Source organism: Carassius gibelio, chromosome B2, assembly GCF_023724105.1.
Source record: "Carassius gibelio isolate Cgi1373 ecotype wild population from Czech Republic chromosome B2, carGib1.2-hapl.c, whole genome shotgun sequence".
In the NCBI taxonomy this organism is placed as follows: domain Eukaryota; kingdom Metazoa; phylum Chordata; class Actinopteri; order Cypriniformes; family Cyprinidae; genus Carassius; species Carassius gibelio.
Window position 1 is genome coordinate 28,787,774 of NC_068397.1, and position 22,298 is coordinate 28,810,071.

The 22,298-nt window shown below is 36.4% G+C and overlaps 1 protein-coding gene and 1 long non-coding RNA gene across 3 annotated transcripts in view; both read right to left on the reverse strand.

Annotated features, from left to right (window-relative positions):
• LOC127951198 (CMRF35-like molecule 1) overlaps window positions 1–22,298 on the reverse strand; it is a 102,792-nt gene that overhangs the window by 36,804 nt on the left and 43,690 nt on the right. The gene's annotated exons all lie outside the window — the stretch shown is intronic.
• Window positions 11,784–13,740, reverse strand: LOC127951204 (uncharacterized). Its single transcript, XR_008152618.1, has 3 exons — window positions 13,571–13,740; window positions 12,623–12,807; window positions 11,784–12,480 (listed from the first exon to the last, which is right to left on the reverse strand). It is a non-coding gene; the product is annotated as an uncharacterized LOC127951204 (long non-coding RNA).

Here is a 22,298-nt window from a genome sequence, read left to right on the forward strand (position 1 = left end):
AAGTCAATAATATATAAAGTTGTAATGTGCATTATTTGAGTGTGGCAATAAAATATCAAAACTGCTCTCAAAAATAAAATGTGCTATAATTGGCTTTTGTGTATTAATTATTTGTTTGTTTGTATATTTAATTACACATACAACAATTATATTTGGTCCTCTAATTGGCTGAGGTTCCTTCATCCATAACTTTTTCTAATAGATGTGTGATCGGTGTGCTGCACAGACTGATTGATGGAGCTCAGCTTGCCAGACAACTTCGGTCCTGGAGTGTCGATGTCCTGCAGAGTTTAACTCCAGTCCTGAAAAAAACATCACTTCTCTGTGTGTTAGATGCCTCTCTCCGTTGCGAGCCCTATCAAGCAATTTACTGATTAATCTATCTCTTCTTCTCCTCCTGCAGCTCTTTGTCCCGCATCACTCACCACAGAGCAAGCTCTTGATAAAACTTCTGTGAAAACGTGGGAAAAGCTGACGAGGAAGAAGTTGTGATGAAGCGATCTTTATAAAGGTGGAGCAAAATACTTCATCACTCTTGTCTATAGCACATTGGATGTTTACACTGTCAATAAATGAGAGCACAGACTCCAACACATAGAAGGACAAATTAATATTAATACAGTTTGATTAATGAGATATATTAATATTTGAGCAAAATATTTTTACAATCTACAGTACATCAAGTGATTTTTTTCAACACTCATATATTTACATCTTTGTGCTTAATCATTCATATATTTTCTCTTTCAATTAAATTCAATTCTAGTTTATTTGTATAGCGCTTTTTACGATACACATCATTGCAAAGCAACAGAAAATTAAGTTTCTACAATATTTAGTAGCTTATCAGTGGTGACTGTCAGATTATGTGCATATGACAGGAATTATCAGAAAAATTAATACAAGACAGTCAACCAGATGATGAACACTATTAACAGCAGTTATTATATTATGCAATCACACTTGTAGCAATATTTGTCAGTTCTGTATGTTATTTCAGGGTTAGCATCATCTCTTCTCAGGTGTTCTGGATCCAGACTGGAGCTTGTGTAAATCCTAGCGTGGCAAAACAGAGAAACAAATAAGAGACATCATTAGCATAGCTGTTCTTCCAAAAAAGTAAAATTAATTAGTTTAACCCAAGCTTAAGAATAAAAAAGCACCTTTGATCAGATGCAACTACACTCACAATTTAAGATACATTATTCGAATGCTTGGCAAAAGAGATGCGTTTTAATCTAGATTTAAACAGAGAGAGTGTGTCTGAACCCCGAACATTATCAGGAAGGCTATTCCAGAGTTTGGGAGCCAAATGTGAAAAAGCTCTACCTCCTTTAGTGGACTTTGCTATCCTAGGAACTACCAAAAGTCCAGCGTTTTGTGACCTTAGGGTGCGTGATGGGTTGTAGCGAGGTAGAAGGCTAGTTAGGTGCGCAGGAGCTAAACCATTTAGGGCCTTATAGGTAAGTAATAGGGGTGTAACGATACGCGTATTCGTATTGAACCGTTCGGTACGACGCTTTCGGTTCGGTACGCGGTACGCATTATGTATACCGAACGGTTCGTTGGAGTAATTAATTATATTTGAAAAAAAAAAAAAGAGAGAGAGAGAAATATAATGATATGCGTTCAACAAGGTAGCCCAATAACCCAAACAACGTAACAGGCAACGCCCCTGACACTCCCGAAGAAGAAAAAAACACCATCTTATATGTTTATGTTAGGCTACTCAGCAGGCGCTCGCTCACTCAGTACGCGCTGAAGGCTCGTTGCAAAATAGCCAATGCGTTTAACAGACTAGAAATGAGAAGATCCTCCAATAACCAACAGGTCTGGTGTTTGGGTGCACTTTGGATTCCCTTTAAGCTATAATGGTGATGGCAAGAGAGTGGTGGATAAAAAAACAACGGTATGTCGCATATGCAACATGACAGGGTACACCAGCGGGATTACAAAAAAAAAAAAAAAAAAAAAACACCAGCGGTAATATCTGGGATATATGCGTCAGTACTATCTGGGAAAAGACGAAAAAAAGGAGAAACATGCACGCAGCAAACTATCCCTGCAGCATTTAGAAACTATAGCTTACAGGGAATCCAACCCAAACACCAGACCTGTTGGTTATTTTGGATCTGTATGGATCTTATATTTCTGGTCTGTTAAAGGCATTCGACATTTTGCAACGAGCCTTCAGCGCGTGCTGAGTGAGCGAGCGCCTTAGGGGGCCGTTCACATATCGTGCCTAAAAACGCGTGGAAAACGCTAAGCGCGTCTTTCTCCTCCTTTCCAAAGCGCTTGGGCAGAAGCGCTCATGAGGCGTCTGTCTTTGCTAAGCAACAATGACGTGCTCTCTCCATGAGACGCGGAAATTTCAGCGAAGGATAAATGGATTTGCAGCTCTAAAAATCGCTTGCAGTAGCTCTGCTACTAAATTTATTTCAAAATTGCAATCCATATACAACTATGATCAGCTGATCCTTCATCTTGGCTGAGCTCTCAACGTTGTTACGGGAAAGGATGAAGCTGATTGGTTGGTTCTTGTCACATGACCCGCGGTGCGCTTGCGGCATTCTGAAAAGTTGAGATGTTTTTACATTTTGCTGTATCTAAAACGTATCGAACCGAACCGAACCGAACCGAACCGTGACATCAGTGTATCGTATCGAACCGAACCGTGAATTTTGTGAACCGTTACACCCCTAGTAAGTAATGATAATTTGTAACTGATACGGAAATTAATAGGTAGCCAGTGCAGAGACTGTAAAATTGGGGTAATATGATCATATTTTCTTGACCTGGTAAGGACTCTAGTTGCTGCATTTTGGACTACCTGTTTCAGATGGCACATGATGGAGAATTTCAGTCTGTCTACAAAGAGGTTGTGTGTCTACAGAGAAGTAACAGAAGTTCTTGCAAAACTGGATTACTGTGGCTAATCTTATGTAAACTGACTTTGTCTTGTGGCATGAAGTCTATCCATCCTCTATCTTTCCATCTGTCTGTCTGTCTATCGGTTTCCCACTATATTTAATATATTGTTTTTTTAATCCAGATCTCAATTACAACTCTCTCTGTGTAAGGATTAGCAGCAGTCCAAATGCATAAATGGTCAGTTTTTGAAACATTTTCTTTTGTGGTCACTTTTTGTGGCCTTTTTTAGACACCAACATCTTTCATTTTGGGTACTAGATTTGTAATGTAGTTATGTAGCAAAGACCTACTAAAAATTTGAACTACCGGTAAATTCAACAATAATTATCTATTCCCATTCCTGAGATTATATAGCTAAATGTGAATTTGTTTTATTTTAAATTATAAATAATCTTATTCTTTGTAAGTGAAGAAAATATATTGTGGCTTTGAAAATCCAAATATATACATGATGTGACAACATCTTGATGGTGTGCTATTATAATTTATCTTTCAGATGGCATTTCTGTCTATCACAGAACTAGAGGAACATACAGTTATTAGAAAAGTGTTGATAATAAGTCTTATATTTTGTATTTGCTTGATACTTAGACCATTTTGAAATCGATACTCTGCCTACTTTTGTGAATCATTTGTTTCAAACCAGGGATTCAGAGTATGTTTAAAACTGCCAGTAAATGAAGATTCATTACATCATATTGTTTCATAATTCCAGTGTTTCTCAGTAGACACGTCAACACACCCACACTTGTGGTGTTTACCAGTTGTCTAGGCTACATGTTTCCTGTATTAGGCCCAAATGTTCATTTTTAATAACTGGATGGCAAACAGTGTTATAACAATGTAAGGGCTTTATTTTGATTTCCAATACATTGCAGTTTAATTAGCAGAATGCTTGTCATACAGCAGTATATGTCTGCCACTTATATGAGTGAACTTAATTATAAACAAACAAAGAAAACACGCCTGTTATGAGCTAATATTAATACACAATGAACAACTTAAAACAGTCCACTCCTTTTGTTAAAATGTTGCAACGTTTCTTAAGGCATCTTAATCATTTCAGTCTAAGTTTTCATCTTGAAAAAGCTTGTTGCTCAAGGACATGTGACAATGGTCTTAAGTCATAGGTTTCTATGTTTCCTGTATATGTATTCCTTTAATATTATTTCCTGCATAAATTCTGGTTGTTTTTGTTAAAGGGGGGGTAAAATGCTATTTCATGCATACTGAGTTTTTGACACTGTTAAAGAGTTGGATTCCCATGCTAAACATGGACAAAGTTTCAAAAATTAAGTTGTACGTTTGAAGGAGTATTTCTGTTCCAAAAATACTCCTTACAGTTTGTCACAAGTTTCGGAAAGTTTTTTTTTCGAGTATGGCTCTGTGTGACGTTAGATGGAGCGGAATTTCCTTATATGGGTCCTGACGCACTTCTGCCGGAAGAGCGCGCGCTCCCATACAGCACAGCAGAGACATTCACTGATCAGAGCGAGAGACCGAATTGTCACAAAAGAAGTGTGTTTTTGGTTGCCAGGGCAAGACAACCCTGCACAGACTACCAAAAACAAAAACAGCATTAAGGGACCAGTGGATGGAGTTTATTTTTACAGAGCATCAACGGAGTTGTGCAAGTGTTTGTGTTGGTTCCCTGCATTTCGGATTGCACATCGTTTATTTCTTAAGGATGATGCAATCCCAATGAAAAAGGGTCACGATCGTGTGTTGGAACCGCAGGCGGTGAGTAAAACTGCTTCAAATATCTCTGTGTTGTTAACTTAGCTATCTGCGCGTAAGCACATCAAGTAAACAACATGCGATGTTGTCATCAAACTGCACTTTCCACAAGTACAGCTTAAAAAAAAAAAAAAAAAAAAAAAAAGACGACATAAAGTGGAACAGTTTGTATTTTTGGATACAAATAGCAGTTGAGATAGATCAGGCAGGTAATTTGTGAATCTGTCTTTGGTGGCGGGAACAATAGTTCTGTCCAGACGGTAACGCTGAGACATATAGTTAATATCAGTGATATGCAACATGCACAATACAAGGAAATCATCTGTAAAATCATCACTTTGAGATACAATATCTATAGCAGTAAGACCAATTCCATATGATATAATTAAATCTAGTGCATGATTAAAACGATGAGTGGGCCCGGTGACTCCAAAAGAGTTTATTAGGTCAGTAAACGCAAGTCCTAATACATCATTTGTATTATCAACGTGAATATTAAAATCTCCCATGATTAGCGCCTTATCAACTGTAACTAGAAGGTCTGAGAGGAAATCTGCAAATTCTTTTAGGAATTCTGTATATACACAGTATACACAGTAGACAGAGTAAGAGATACATTAGATACATTAGATTTCTTTTGCATGTCTGACAGCGTAACATTAAGCAGAAGTATTTCAAAAGAGTTAAACCTGTATCCTGTTTTCTGGGTAACATTGAAAATATCACTATATATTGTTGCAAAACCTCCACCACGACCAGTCTGACGGGGCTCATGCTTATAACTGTCACTTACGAGTGCAAAAAGCATCCAGAGATACACAAACAGAAGAGACTCTGCACTATACGTGGATCATAAGTAATAGTTTTCAAGTTCACTTTTACATGTTGTTTGCATAAATGTGTGTCGGCAGTGTTTGTACACAGCCACCCTATAATTATTAAATCCACTCGCTCCTTTATCTTCATGCTAGAGCATTTAAAAGCAGCAGAAAAAAAAAAGAAAAAAAAGTCTTATTATTAGAGCTACGCAGATATTATTCATTCAAGAATACTGATTGATTGAACACTTATTTTTTAAAATTTGGGGTCATATTATCAGCATAGACAGAGGTATAAGTACTGTATATGATGCTGCTGTCACTTTATATTACAGGGTTGCCAACTCTTACGCATTTGGTGTGAGACACACACATGCATGCTCCTCTCACCTTCTCACACTGCTGTAAATCTCATGCAAACCACAACCCTGCTTGCGATATGAAATCTTTGTACATTTTAATACTAAGTTATTACAATAAATACGGTTTTGGTGCACTTAATGTGTTGTAAATCGTAAATTGTAGCTCTTCAGTTAAAGCCAGAGCCATGGAAAAACAGAGTTGCGACAAACGTTGATCTCGGTAATGCGGTCACGTGATCTATAGAGCCCTCCAAACAAACCAGCGTTAACCGCACATTTGAATGTGTTCAAGTAGGATTGACGACAGCTTCATTATGCAGGCATTATTTGCAGCAATATTAGTAAACATTACAGCATGGTTTGATTATTACGTCGATGACACTTACAGTATCATTTTATTCTATTATTAGGGTGATGGAGGCAACATTAATATGGTTTTCTTAACCCTAAGGTATTGCTTACATGATACGTGACCATACAGCTTAACTATTTTTTCAGTTAAATAAGTGTTGTATATTTTAGTTTAATAATATTTATTTTATATTTTGAGAATATCTTTTGGTACTAAATACTATTTGTGCAATAATTATAGTCCATTAATGACTTAAATATATATTTTTTTCTAATATGTCTATTTCTTCAATTACAACTAGTGTAGCATTTGAGGTTAAAATAGAGAAATGGTTTTAAATTACAGTGCAAAAAGGCAAAATAGAGTAATTTTGTGGTAAGAAAATAAATAAATAAATAAATATTTTTCATTTGTAATGCCATGGTTCATTTAGTAGACTGTATGGCTTTTTACTCATTACATTTAGAATATTGCAAGTCATACTTGCTTATTTCAAGTTCTTTACTTGAATAAATATTGATAATAACAATGAGAAATGTAAAAAGTTAATAAATTAGGCCTACATCGTTTTTTAATAAAACTTGCATACTTGATGAATGATGACAAATAGAATGCAAGCAAATACTGAATTGAATTATTTAAGTTTAAAATGCTGCTAAAAACACACATTCAACCGGATTCAACAAAATATTTTTATCACCTTTTATTTTTACAATGTACACATGAACTGATATTGAATCAAGACACACACACCCCCCGCCCCCAAAAAACGGACTCCAAGCTGAACTTAAAAGTTGGCAATCCTGCTTCAAATACATATCTAATACAAACATGTAATTTGTTTAAACTTGCAGAACTTATGCACGTAAACTGTACTTTATCAGTGTATATTCCCTTTAGTCAAATATGAGATTTACATCCAAAATATTCAAAAGTATGTAATCTTACTTTTTACTCCATTAAGTAAAAAGTATATATGTATCTGAGGTCGGGCGATTGAAAAACTACTGATATAAAAAATGAGAGCTAAATAATAATAATAATAATAATAATAATAATAACTTTAAAATGCTAAATGAACAGTTTTCTAAAATTGTGTAGCTTTATTTGGTATATTTCTCATTTGTACGATGTTTGGATAAAAGAAAACCTATTTAAATACATTTAACAAAGCATTTAGAAAATGTAGATATCTAATGCATGCACATATATACACTCAGAGGAGCAGAACATAAATCTTTTTATCGATGATTTTCTAATCATCTGATCTTTCAGTTTGATGTGGAGAAAAGTTCTGTGACAGACAGAAACGCCATCTGAAAAATAAAATACAATAGCACACAATCAATAGGCAAATATTAGAAACTGTCTATCTATTATCTATATTTTGCACACCTTCCATTCCAGAAAATATTTGTATTCATATATTTTATTAAAAAAGCCCTTTTTGGGGTTTGTGGGATGTGCATGCTTTTTTTAAAATTTGCATTCATATATTTTGTCATTTTGCACAAAGACTAGCATAATATATTATGGAATTTGAAAGACAAGTGAAGTTTAGATGTTGCTAAAGAATAAAACACACTTATGGGAATTTGTTAATACTAACTTGTACTTCTCAGCGCCGATGTCTGTGTTCACACCTTCTGTCAAAATAAAAATAGATTATTTTCTAACAGCAGAAATTTTATAGTATTGATTATTGATTGATGTTTTGGTATTTGAAAACGATATTAAATAAGTTATACCTTCTTCTATTACAGTGATGTGAACAGGACTCATTACGCCTCTAGCAAAGCAGCAGTACCAGCCAGAATCAGTCCGTCTCAGTCCAGTCATCACCACAGTGAAGGATCTTCTCTCATCATCATCTCTGATCTGCACTGATGAATTCTGGGATGTGTCAGTCCTCCCCACTGTGTAACAGCTCTGATCTTTATATCTGCACCACTGTTTGACTTTATTCTGATCTCCAGAACTGTAGAGACACTGAACACTGATATCACCACCTTCATGTCCAGAGACACTGCTGCTCACCACAGACACATCAGGAGCTGGACACACACACACACACACACACACCAGTCATTTGAGATGATAAAATATTTATATTTAACGTCAGAATGTTATTAAAATGAATACAAAATCTCTTACCAGATTGAACCTTGATATAAACCTCATATGTGCTGATCATTATTTCTTCAGTGTCAACAACACAATGATAACCTCCAGTGTCTTCCTCCTGTAGGTTTCTCATAGTCACAGTAAAGAGACTCTGATCAGGATGATCAATTACTGACAGATTCTCCTCGGAGGTGTTTGTGTATGTTTGACCAATATCTAAGAACCAGTATTTCTTCTGCTGTGTGTATTTCTCATCATAATGACATGGGATAGTGACAGATCCTCCAGTCTGAACTGTTAATACATGGTTTGTCCAAGTATCGTAGCTTTCAACACCTAAAAAAACAACACACAAACCATTGTTATGTTCATGATTAATATTAAATCACTTCTTAAGTTCTTAATTAGTTCTGTCTTTACATAAAACAGATTTACATATACATACATATTCTCTCACCTAAACTGAGCCAAAATCCGAATGAAATGTAGAATATGTTTGCCTTCATGTAGGAGGCCATATCTTTTCTCTTTACTGATGTTTCCTGTTTGAGGTTTTCTCTGCGATACAGAAGTATAACTGGTCAACCTCCGTCTTCTGTCATATCAGGGGCTTTTGCACTGGGTATTTATAGGAGCTAGACACAAGGGCGTTCAAAAACTACATTTTCATAGAGTTAAATTTAAACTCTTTTACACAGCTTTTTAAAAATGGTAGTTGGCCAATCAATGTAAATTTACGTCATTGATACTCCAGTTCGAAAGCCCCTGTTATGATGAAAGAGAAAATGCTCTTCTTGCACCAACTGACCAAGGGGTGTCTGTCTAGACATCACATATTGACAAAAAAAATACAATTCTTCCCATGTTTGATGTGTGATCAGGATAAATTATCAAAAGTTACATTAATTAATATTCTGGTATCATTAACTAAGAATGACAAATACTGCTATCTAGATTACTGTCAATAGCCCTATTTGGACGGGACTAGTTTCACAGGGGGACGTTAAAGAAATTTCTGTTTCACAGGCGTACTTTGAGATTTTAATCCCGTCTGAATCTGCCATGTCTGTCTTTTTCTCACACGACCTCTGTAAAAATTCCAGAGCAAATAACCTATGTTTTTCAAACTCCCGTCCGAATGCGAATGTCTGTGATTGCCGAAAATATTTTTTCCAAAATGCTTTTTCTTGTGTTTTGCTCAATGTGAACTACCATCTCTCGCTATAACGCTGGTATTCAGGTTTCTACTTTTTGCTCATCAATAAGGGATGTACATGTGTTTGGTACACTGCGAAGAAATAAAAAAAATTTAAATCTACAAGAGCCAAATCACGTAAACTGTTAAGATTAGCTACTGTAGTATCAGTTTCAGGTAAGATTATATTAATTTTTGGGCTTGGGCACTGCGTTGCATTCTGATGGCCATGTTGATTGCCTAGTGAATATAAACAGACAGCAAGTCGAACGAGAAGAAGCGGAGTTGGGAGAAAAAAAAAAGATGTTAAAATCGCAAAAAGGTTGTGGGATTTACAGTGATATGCTAAACAGGGATGTCAGGTATGTGGACACAATCGTCTAATTGCTACTCCTTGCCCTTCCAGTGAAACCGATGTTTTCAAAGCATCATTTTGCTTACTTGAAAGCAACCTTAGCGTGATGTTGGCTTTTTTAAGATAACAGCGTGGATGTTGTGAGCAGTGTTGGGTATAGTTACTTTGGAAAGTAGTTAGTTAGGTTACAACGTTACCATCAATTAAAAGTAATCAGTTATGATACAGCGTTACCTATTCATAAAAGTAACGCGTTAGAGTACTCATGCGTTACCAAAAATTAAAAGCCGTTTGCAGCGGCTCACACACGACAGACACAGCCCCCGGCCCCTTTAAATGCACCTAGAAGTCGTGACTCCCGACAATGAATAGCGTCAGTCATCCGACTTAATTAACACTGCAGGATAACAATAACAGGAAAGACAGTCAGCAATCGGCTATTCCACATGGCGTTTTATTTATTTATTATCACAGAACATATTATTAATCAGAATTCGCACCTAACGTTACCCAGCCCGGGTAGCCTAGGCTACTGTATATTATGAGCACCACAAGATAACTCCTGATTTTTCTTTAACTTTAAATAATGCAGTTATCAAAGTACAAGTATGCTTACTTGTAAACACAACCTTAAACAGGCTTGCAGATTTAAATCCATTTAGAAATGATGAACAACCAGCCAGCCAACGATCTAACAGAAATTAACATCTGCCTGTCAAACAAAAATGATAACAAACCGAATTAAATCCTTCACTGCCACACAGGCAAATGACAAATCGCTTAATAGCCGAAATAATTATTATTAAAGTGTCACTCACAGTCACAAGCCTAAATTCGCTTTAACACAGTCCTCTTACATTTACTCTTCAAAGTAGTGATTACAACGTAGCGTTAAATTTGAGGTAGAATTTTTGGCGGTCGACAGAAGCTTTTCACCAAAGCAGAGTGTGCATTTTACCGTTATGTTATTTTCTTTTTCGTTGACAAATTGAAAATAATGTGCGTACTTCCATAAACCAAACGCAGTCCTCTCTGCAATCTTGCCGGGAGTTCGAAAAAAACAAAAAAAAAAACCCACACACACATAGGGTCAGGCGCAGGGCACAGACGCATCACAGCCATTGACTTTACGATCACAGAGCTTCGGCTCCGCTGATACTGTACATCCGCAGGTGGCACAGTAGACCCAGAGCCATATAGAGAGAGAGTTGCGACAACGGAAGTTCGAAATGTTTAGTTGTCACGTGATTCGTGTAGACTTCAAATAGTTCCAGGAAGTGCGTTGGCGGCCATTCAAACTGATAAGAGTAGAGTGACAGAACTGCGATTTCTGGTAATAAGGAGTCAATAAATGCATTTATTTTATATGTTTATACAACACACTGACATATGTATGAAGCATGAGTATGTAGTTACAGCGATGTTGCTTTTAAAATATCAAATCGGGTAATATTTGAGGATTAGTGTTCAATTACCGTTATTTTAAAAACGTATTTCAGGCTAACGTTAAGTTTTATAAACACGGGTTACTGTTGCCTTTCTACGTTACATATTGTCCATTTTTTCACTGATCTAATGTTAACTCATGTCATATTGATGACTTTCAGGTAGTACAGAGACAGGCTGGTGACAGGTGATTTTCAGCTGGGACCGCACTATGGGTCAATTAACTGTTACCAGCAGTAATTAGCATGTTAAATAAATGTAAAATGAAGCTTACTGTTTATAATTCTTACAATTACATATAGTAATATAATTATGTATTATAAATAATATACCTATTATATCTAGTATAATTATTACAATACTTATTCATGTATACAATATATTCAGGTTTAAAACAACTTAAGCATACTCGTATATAAACATGTACACTGCCATTCAAAAGTAATGATGCTGAAAATTCAGGTTGGCATCACAGGAGTATATTCCATTTTAAAACAGAAAACAGTTATTTTAAGTTGTAATTATACAATTAACTATTTACAGCAATTCATGAATACATTTCTAATAAATTTAATAGCATGACAAGCATTTTGTATGTGTCCTTTCTTTAATGTTGTCCTTGCATAGTCTCCACCATGGTTTACTGTGCTGCATGGGGATGCTCCACTCAGTCAGAGAAAGGTGTGCGAATGTATGGCTTCCCCGCTGACATAGAGAGGAGAAAATAATGGTTGGCTCAAGTCAGCAGGAGCAATCTAAATACAAATAAAAATTACAACAACAAAAAATTGTTAGGTAATTATACTTACATTTATTTGCACTTTTTTACATTGACAATGTTTTCCTAGAAATAAGGAACAAGCAAAGCCTTGCAAAACCCAGGGAGCTGAGACTCATGGTGAGACATTGCAGGGAGTCATCAGTGTTACCTATAACTGTGCATTTAACCACCATGTGATATGTACTGTATGTGGGTAGACAAAAAAAAGGTGTGTGTGGAAACTAAACTGAAGTCAGTATGCAGACAAATTGCGGCAAAGCAATTTGTCATGACCAAAAAATTCAAGAGTAGGCTGAGACCAGATGCTATTCCCACAATCTTTGTACATCGTCCTGTGGTCAAAAAGAGGAGGGCCCTGCTCCACGATGCACCCCTAGACCTGTGAACATACAAGAAATGGCTACTGATTACAGCTATGTTATTTCAGGTGATTCATATATAATAAGTACAAACTCGTACTAGTTGAAGTAAAGTGATGTGATATTTTCAATATTTAACATTAGCAAAACCATGTATTCTACCTCTATCAGTTTCAAAGGTTGAGGAAAAAAGAACGAGGACACTCAGAGAAGGTAAAGTGAGAGTGAAGAAAAAGGACATGGCTAGAGAGGAGAGACAGGGACAGGTGACACTGCCCAGTCAACCAGCAGCAAGTCAGTCAGCAGCCAGTCAGCATTCCTGTGAACCATCAGCCAGTTACCTGGGTCTATTAAAAAAATTTAAGAGACAAGAAAAAAAAAATAAAGATCAAGCAATGCAAAGGCAGCACTAAGAAAAATAATGAAAATTCAGCTATCAAAAAAAAAAAGGTCCCCTCAGCTCTCCTGACCTGCATCCTCACTGATGCTCCATCACAGAACAGTGCAGTGGCACCACTAATCCTCCACCCACCAGAACCCACAGAATGTTACAGTATGTTACTTTTATACACTAACAAGTTTAAGTATATAATACAGTATTATTATATAATATAGACAGGTAATAGTAAATGAATCACAATGACTAAAAACACTCCACCCATGTTTTTGCAAACTCAATTCACTCTAAATGTATATCAATAGGGTGCATTTTATTATTAAGTGATTTAATACGTGTAATAAGGAACAAACTTTATAACCTCATTTTTACCACTTCCACTCACCGCTGTCACACGTTATATTGAACTAACGTAATAGGCTATGTAACGTTAGCTAACTTTCCCCACCCTGCAAAAAAATGTTTATACTCCTTTTTTTCTAATTGCAAACACGATGGATGAAACTGAATTATGAGAACAGATTTTACAATTATTAGGGTGTTCGTTACTAACTTTATTCAGCTCCAGTCCTAGCCTAATCTGTTAGTTATCTGATAACAAACCTTAAATCTACTCATTTAATGAGTGATTATCTGCTAGAAGGTTTTAATTTGCAATTTATTGTTATTAAGATGTACTGATAATATTCAATCTTATTATTTAAACGTCTTACCTGTTAAAAGTGCGTCGCAAACGGTTTGTTCTGCTGCATCTCTATGGCGCGGCATAGGTTTGCTGCTACTTCCGGGAACTATTGAGAGGCTCCACGAGCCGCCATTGCTGTAAAAAAAGCGTTCCATTGGAGTCAATGGAGTTGTCGCAACTCTCACTCTATATGGCTCTGAGTAGACCTAGGACTACTGTCTGACAAAAAGCAGGCTGCAGTCGGGATTTTCCTTTCCTTAAAATAACGGATTACTTTTTTAAAAAAAATAACGAAGTTACTGATTACTTACGCACGAAACTAACGCGTTAAGTTACAAATTTCAGGAAAAAAGTAATTAGAGTACTCTAACGCGTTACTTTGTAACGCGTTACCCACAACACTGGTTGTGAGAGCACGATTTCACGCCAATCTGTAAGCAAAGTCACGTTAGACCTGTCAGCTGTCAGCAGAAGGAACAGAAAGATGAATGTTTCCCTTATTTTGGATGAATAACCCTTATTTTCAATATCACCAAACCTGTCCCTCACTTTACCTGTATGTAAAAGTGGTTTGCAATACAGTATGACCACAATAAGGATTCAAGGATGAAAACAGAGAAATTTAGAGAATCGCTATCTATATATGAGAGTACTTAGTAGGAATATAGAATATGAAACATAGAAATACATACATATATATATATATATATATATATATATATATATATATATATATATATATCCATCAGGACTGCCTATGCATATGGGGATCTTGTGCAATGCCCCTGTGTATATGTATTGTATGTATGACTTGAGTCAATGCTGAAGCGGGTTACATTTATTTATATGCAGTAGGTGACAAACATGCGAATGTATTAACTCATGCCCAAAAAAACACAACAGTGCAGTAACGTGTGAGTCACGTTGAGTCACTACATGACAACAATAGCAGCAGTAGCATATGCAAATATAGATGAGGATACATGAGTATTATTAAAGTGTTCATATGATGCTGTTTAAAAGAACATTATTTTGTGTAATAAATGGTTTAGGCGGTTTAAGGTTAAAAAACAACAACAACACATTGTTTCTCCTCTATGCCCTGCCTTTCTGAAACGCGTCGATTTTTAAAAAGCTCATCATTCTAAAAAAGGTAGGTGTGCTCTGATTGGCCAGCTATCCAGTGCTTTGTGATTTGCTGAATACCGTAAGCATGTGACGGAAATGTTACGCCCCTTATACTGTGCCGTGACCCAGACCAGCAGCACAAGACTCAGTCCAGTTTCTCTGCTCGTGCACATCCCATCATCAGTTCTCTTTTAGCAGTTCAGTCAATATACTGTTAGGAGTAACTGAATAACTTGAGATATTGGTTTATATCGCATCAGAGGGAGTGTAAGGCACATTTATAAATCAAAAAACTTAAGCAATTTGTGGATTAGTGCATACTGCATATGTGAACGGTTTTAAATGATTCATTCCGATTTGGTGGACTGGTTTGACCAGTTCACAGAGAAGATCGGGACACCAGATGAGACAAAACCAATAAAACCCTTTACAAATGAGTCATTAGTTGCATCCAATGGGGACATAATTACTGATTATAAATGACTATTGTGTATCGCGCTGCTTAAACATAAAACCATGTCTGCATTTGTGATCAGAGAAACAACAAACGCTCTACACTGCTCAAAACTCAAATTTGAATCATTGGCAAATTATTCAAATATATATAAATTTTAAAAAAAAAACGTACGTAGAGGCTGTGAGTCAAAAGTGTCAGACTGTCCATCTTTTTAGAAACAGCCATTGTGCCACAGACGTATTGCAGGCTACTAGTTCAGGAAACAGTCCACATCCTTCATAAAATGTGCAGCACACAACTGAATATTTGGGTTGAACTTTTCTGGAAAAGTGTTGTAAATACAACTTAACCACTGATTTCTACTTGTCCTCCTTGGAAGACCAAACAAAGTTTCGCTTTCATAATGAAACACAGCATCTCCACAACATGGTGACAGCAGCAACAGCGAGAATCAAAAGGTATGCCTTCTTTCTTTCTTTGCTGGTTTAGCAGGGTCAGGACGAGCCTTAACTTTTATAAAGAATATCTCTTCGGGTTTGAGAATTTAGTCTTTGCAACTTTACAGATCTTCATGCATCAAGAGCTTTTAACACTCCAAAGAGAAAGGAACACTTGAAAATGCACCATATGACCCCTTTAAGATTATTCTAATAAAAATGATTTAACTTCATGTGCAATGCAGTCAACATTAAAGTGTCTCACTCTTGAGGTTTCTGGGTAGTGGGTATTAAGGCTGTATCCTTCTCTAGTTCTCATTTTACAATTATAGAACAACTGGAGGGAGTCGATGCTGAAGCCGGTTACATTTATTTATATGCAGTAGGTGACAATCCACCACAAATAAAGATTTTAATAGGACTTGAAAGAGGATGTGACTCACATCTTTCACACTGCAGTCAATGTTAGTTGAGAATAACGACTCATTGGTAAAAACATACACATCACAATTCACTCATAACATAAGGCTTGTGCTTACAGAAAAATTAATGACATAAAATATGCACTAAAATTAAAGATGATCTTCCATGTAACTTACATTTACACTGTTATTGGTGATGCGTTTGACACCATAGATCATGACATACTCGTAGATCGATTACAAAACTATACAGGTATTCAAGGGCAGGCTCTAAGATGGTTTAGATCCTACCTGTCCGATCATTACCATTTTGTTTATTTAAATGGGGAGTCATTTCGTTGATCACCAGTAAAATATGGAGTGCCACAAGGATCCGTCCTAGGTCCCCTTCTATTTTCAATATACATATTGCCTCTTGGTAATATTATTAGAAAATACGGGATTAGTTTCCACTGTAATGCTGATGATACTCAGCTATATATCTCAACGAGACCAGATGAAACTTCTAAATTATTTAAGCTAACAGAGTGTGTTTAAAATGTAAAAGACTGGATGACCAATAATTTTCTCCTATTAAATATGGATAAGACAAAGATGTTAATTATTGGACCAAAAAAAAATGTACACAGAATCTAGTAGACTACAGTTTGCAACTAGACGGATGAAAACCACAAAAAAAAACCTACAATTAACTTTGGATACTTACTACACAATTGCCATAACTTCCAAAGTGCCAAAAATGCAGTAATGACCAGAAGTACAACCCCACACACCATGAGAGGAGACTCACAAAGAGGACAACTGAAACAGATATGTTTGTTCATATATGACATAAAATGTATTTATGTGTTCATAATAAAATGATATACAGAAGTATGCTGGTGTAGAGCAGAAGGTCACCTGTGAGGGTCATTAGAGCTCATTACAGATGGATTCCTGACTGTTGTCTTCAGATTGTGGATGGGAGACGCTGTGCTCACTGGCATAAGGACAGAAATCAAATGCAACATGAATAGAGATTATTTATGCAAAGGATCAGTGATGCAATGAGGCATAAACAACATAACATCGTGTAATGCGGGAGAGAGGACTCAAAGGCGAGAGTTGCGATTACAGTCTTTATTTGAAACAGAGTCTGACCGCAGGCAATCCATCTTAAATGAGAAAACAAAGAACTGAAGACACCCGTAGGCTGGGAAAAACTTGAACACAAAAACTCCTCTATGGCAGAGAAGACCACAGCACTGGTGAGGAACACAAACTAACGAAGAGGCTGATGAAGGGAGAGCTCCAAACAGGTAAGTCGAAGTAGTTCTTGGCAGGTAGGGTTCTGTGGATGTATGACGAGCACAGAGTAATTCTAGCAGTGGTAGCAAAGTAGTGACAGGACAGGGCAGGACAGGACAGGACAGGGAAGGGCAGATTCACTAACCAAAACGCACCTGTGACATTAAACAATCTGACAATAGGACAAGAGAAGAGAGGGTTAAAAAAAAAAGCCAAGATAATGAGACGGGATGAGGAACAGGAATGAGCCTAATGGAAAGTGAGAACAGCTGTCAGTAATGAAGTGGAGGGTGATGGGGAAAAGGGAGAAAGAGTGACCAGCAGAGGGAGACAGGACCATGACAAATAGATTTATCTTTATTTGCATAGGTAAACAACACTCACATTTCCTCTGATTATGTAAGAATGTTTGAGTTCTGCAAGTGAATGATGCCTTGTGGTGCCATCCCAAAAAGGTCCAAAATCACTGTGTCCAGCTGGTAGAATGACCTCCCAATCTCAATTCAAACAGCTGAGTCTCTACTCATTTTCAAAAAACATCTTAAGACTCATCTTTTTCGCCAGCACTTAACCAACTAGGCATCATGTATGACAGTCAAAAATGGGATATGAGCTACAAAATGACCAGATCCTGCCATTAGCTATAGAAGACATATCTTGTGTGTATAGGGCTTACATGTGGATATGAAGAAGCAATACAGAAGACCTGCATTTCCTGTAAATGCACATATATGCACCTCAATTTTGCCTATATGTGGCATATATATGTATATATTCAGCATATATATTATCATATATGTGCATATATGCAGCATATATTGTGCATATACACTGCATATAGGTTTCATATATGTGCATATATCCACATATAGGTTTTTTCCATGTGGGAAGGAACAGAAATAGGGGCAGACACAGACAGTCCATGATCCTGACAATATGAATGTATTTAAAGCACCTTTCTGTACAGAAGTCAGTGGTTCTTCATTATGCTAAACAAAGGTACAAGAAAACAGTCTCAGGTTTAAAAAAATAATAAAAAGTTTAAATAATGCTTATTTGTTTCTGTAAACTTTCACACATCCTTCACACACGTTCTACACTGTGTTAGTTGAGAATAACTTACGAGTGCAAAAATCATCCAGAGTCCAGACACATCCAGACACTGCAGTATAAGTGGATCATAAGTACAACTTATCCAGAATAGTCAGAATGCTATTTCAAAGTGCAATGGAGGAGATAAAATGCCGAAAGTAGTGATACATTATCTGTTTTATAAACAGTACTGATGAGAAGAAGAGATAAAACCAACATAAAGTATACTTGCTTTTCAAACTACACATCATCATCATTACTAACATTTAAGTTTTTATCCCCCCATACTAATAGTTTTCTAATTCACTTTTACATGTTGTTTGAATATAAATGTGTGTTGGCAGTGTGTCTAAACCACCCTATAATCTTCTCTTCCGTGTCTGAGGTGAGAGAGTTCAAAACAAAGCAGTTTGTGATATCCTGTTCACGAATTAATCATTCGTTTTAAATGATTCACATCTCCAACACGCATTAATCTCCAATTTCAAAACATTATGAGTCTTCATTTACTGAACTGACATGATTTGGCAGTTTGTTCGCACTCTTAATTGCTGGTTGTAAATAAATTATTCACAAAAGTTTTGAAGCTTGACAAAGTAGTTCATTTATTTATTTATTATTATTATTATTGTTGTTGTTGTTGTTGTTTAATGAAATGTCAAGGAAATTTAAATTTAAGCTGTGTAACAACTGCTGTAATATTGGAAAACAAAATATTGTTTTCCCCATTACTGTTAACCCTCTTGGCGCCACGGTCGAGTTTACTCGACAAGATGCGGCACTGAATAAAACGGACGATTTTGTCAAATATGGTGTCAAATTTCATGCAACCTCCCCTGCACTAGATAGCAGACATGTAATACTTCATCTCTGACTGAAAAAAACGCCATGCTCCTATACAAAATCTTCGAGATAGAGTGCATTGAATCAGTGCGAAAAAAAGCGGAGCTTGTGTGAGAGTGAGCCATTTTATCTGAACAATATTGTCAACGTCAGCGAGTATTGGCATTAGATTATTATTATTTTCATTATTATTATTATCTAGTGGCATCAATAAAGTTTCAATAAAGCCGCAATGAAGTGTTGGAACTTTTATTCGCGGACACTGATTCTGAAGGGGGATATCTGTATTCAGAAGATGACGGTGATATTGAAAGTGAAAGTATAGCCCTACACCAAGCACAAATGGTGAATCCTTTGCCCAATGTAAATAAATGGTCATTTGCCAAATGTCAGAGGTGTGAACAATGTTTGCCAGGGTCGGAGTGTTCATCGTGAAATTAGCAGGCAAGTTTTTGTTGCGGGGACGAGGCGGGAGATTTTTACCGCGCTAGACATGTATATTTGTCCTCTGACCGCACCACTCCGCAATCGCGGCGACAGTATTGTAGTGGAGACTTTGTCTAATGCCACTGGGTATGTTAGACGAGGTCGAAGTATTCATAGGACAGTTAGGAGGCAAGGTGGGAGTCGCGATGACACTGACAGTAGTCCGAGCTGTGCACATTCAGCGCGTGCGCGAGGCAGATCTGGCCGCGCTGCTGATAGCAGAAGCAGAGGCGATGCGACACGGGGCATAGATTTTGAACTAAACAGGTCTTGTCTACTTGTGTTTGTGTGTCATATGAGTAATATATATGTGCCCCATACATGGAATCAGAGTGCCTGCTGCATGTAGTAAATTGAAAATCCCAACCGCTACATGCATTCGGTTTGTTTCTACCATTTATTAGTAATGATTTACAGTTTGTTTACTGCTTACTATTTACCTGAGCATTCAGTATTGTGCAATATAGCACACAGAAGGTGAGGGAAATTTTTTTGGGGGAAAGAAGTGCTCCATTTTATCATTTAAATATGTGACTTTTCATGAAAATTCTATAATTCAAGATGACCACCCCATATGACGTCATAGTATGCAAATTAGATGGGAAAATAAAATCCCTACATAAACATTGGGTCATCCTTAATATTTTTATAATTGACAGAAAGTCTCTATCTTTTATAAATTTTAAGATATAGCCTTTTGAAATTAAGATGTCAAAATCGAACGTTTTAGGAAAAAACCTCTGGCGCCTAAAGGGTTAACCCTAACATTAGGCTAAGAAAAACCTGAAAAATACCTTCATAACTATCCACAGCAGCAATGACACGAGCATCATACTGAAAATCTTCGCAGGGCAATTGTTGTCCGACTGGAAACATATATATGACTAAACAAAACAGTCGCTCCACATTGCATTTTCTAAAAAGCAGCATCTTCTTCAGTGAAGTGAATCCCTTATAGAAAAACACATAGGTTACTTAGAGCACATTTTTGGAAATACATCCTGGAAGCCTTGCACATAGCCTAGTTACAAATGCTGCGCTCTTCACGATACACATTCTGAACCTGAAACAATCCCACATTTGTTTTTTAGGAGTTCTGAAATAATGAATGCACCAGTTTGTATTTGGGATCAGGATCAAATAAGTTGGACCATTTTTTAAACCAGCTAACTCTCTGTGGACAGAATCATCTTCATAAATACAAGTCACTGATTCGTAGGCTTTTCTGTATTGATTTAAAGTTTCTATGACTCTGTTTGCTAATTGTTTAAGAAAGCTGCTAAATGTGATAGACTATAGCCTTCTGTGATATAACATATGTATGCCATCTACTTTTGTCCAAAAGTGTAAAGAAATGCTGATTGTGGAAGATCAGGATGTTCAGGTGTGACAAATCCATTTCAGAACTAAAGCTAAAATGTTATAAAATGTGTGGAAATGTCACTGAGATATTAAACAGCCTACTGACAATGACAATCATGCATGTGAGATGATTCTTGGACGACACAAAAGTTGCATAAACTATGTGTTTTAATGAATGTTGATAAGAAATGCATAAAAATGCATTCATGTCACGTTCATGTTTATGTAGAGATAAAAATGTCCAGCAGATGGCGCTACACATACAGAAAAGATATTTTAAAAAGTGTGTAAGCAAGGTATATAAACTATTTTATGCAGACAATTATTATAACTTTTTTAAATGTGCAATTGAAACGAATAAAAGAACAATTCAAAGTAAATTCAAATCGTTATTTTAAAAACGATTTCATTGCAACTAACAAAACTGCATTTACTGTAAGTAACCCCAACAATTATGTAGGCCTAATGTCGACTTCAAAGAAATCACGAAAAGAAACGTTAAAGAATATTTCAACTCTTTCTAAAGTGTTGATTTGGTCATGTATTATTTCTGAAATGTACCTGTCATGTAATATGCATATCTATGTACAGTAGGCCTCGAATAATTAATTTTGCTTTCACAGTATTACATATGTAAAGCAATGAACCATCACAATTATTTATTATTTACAGTTATTGACTTCCACTTTCTCATAACTTCATTCAGAACTCACAGGTGAGAGTTTATTTCACAGAGCTGTAGATCACTTCAGCTTCTGGATTCACTGATGAAGAAGGCTGTGAAGAAACAAGATCAGCTCTGAGAATCTCATTTCTGCATCACACATTTCAGTGCCACAAGTGTCACATAATGGACATAATGGATATGCAAAAATAGTCATTTACAAACAAATTTCCCACTCCCTGTCAAAACTGCACATCACTTTAATAAAAATCTCTTACTGAAAGGAAGGAAAGGTAAGGAAACACTTACTGCTTTATGAAAAGTAATCACAGAACTGTAAATCACTGAATTATCATCCACCGAGGCAGAAGACTGTGAACAAACACACATGACAATCAGCATCTCAGTAAATGTAAATGAGTTTTGGGTGAATGTGTTCTTCTCTGAAGACTTCTGGATTGCACCAGTATGTTAATAAAATCCTAAAATACTTACTGTATTTCTGGTGCTGTTGAAATGCCCTTCTCTAATTTGCCCTCTCTCTGTCAAAGTGAGATATGAAGATTAAATCCCATTAT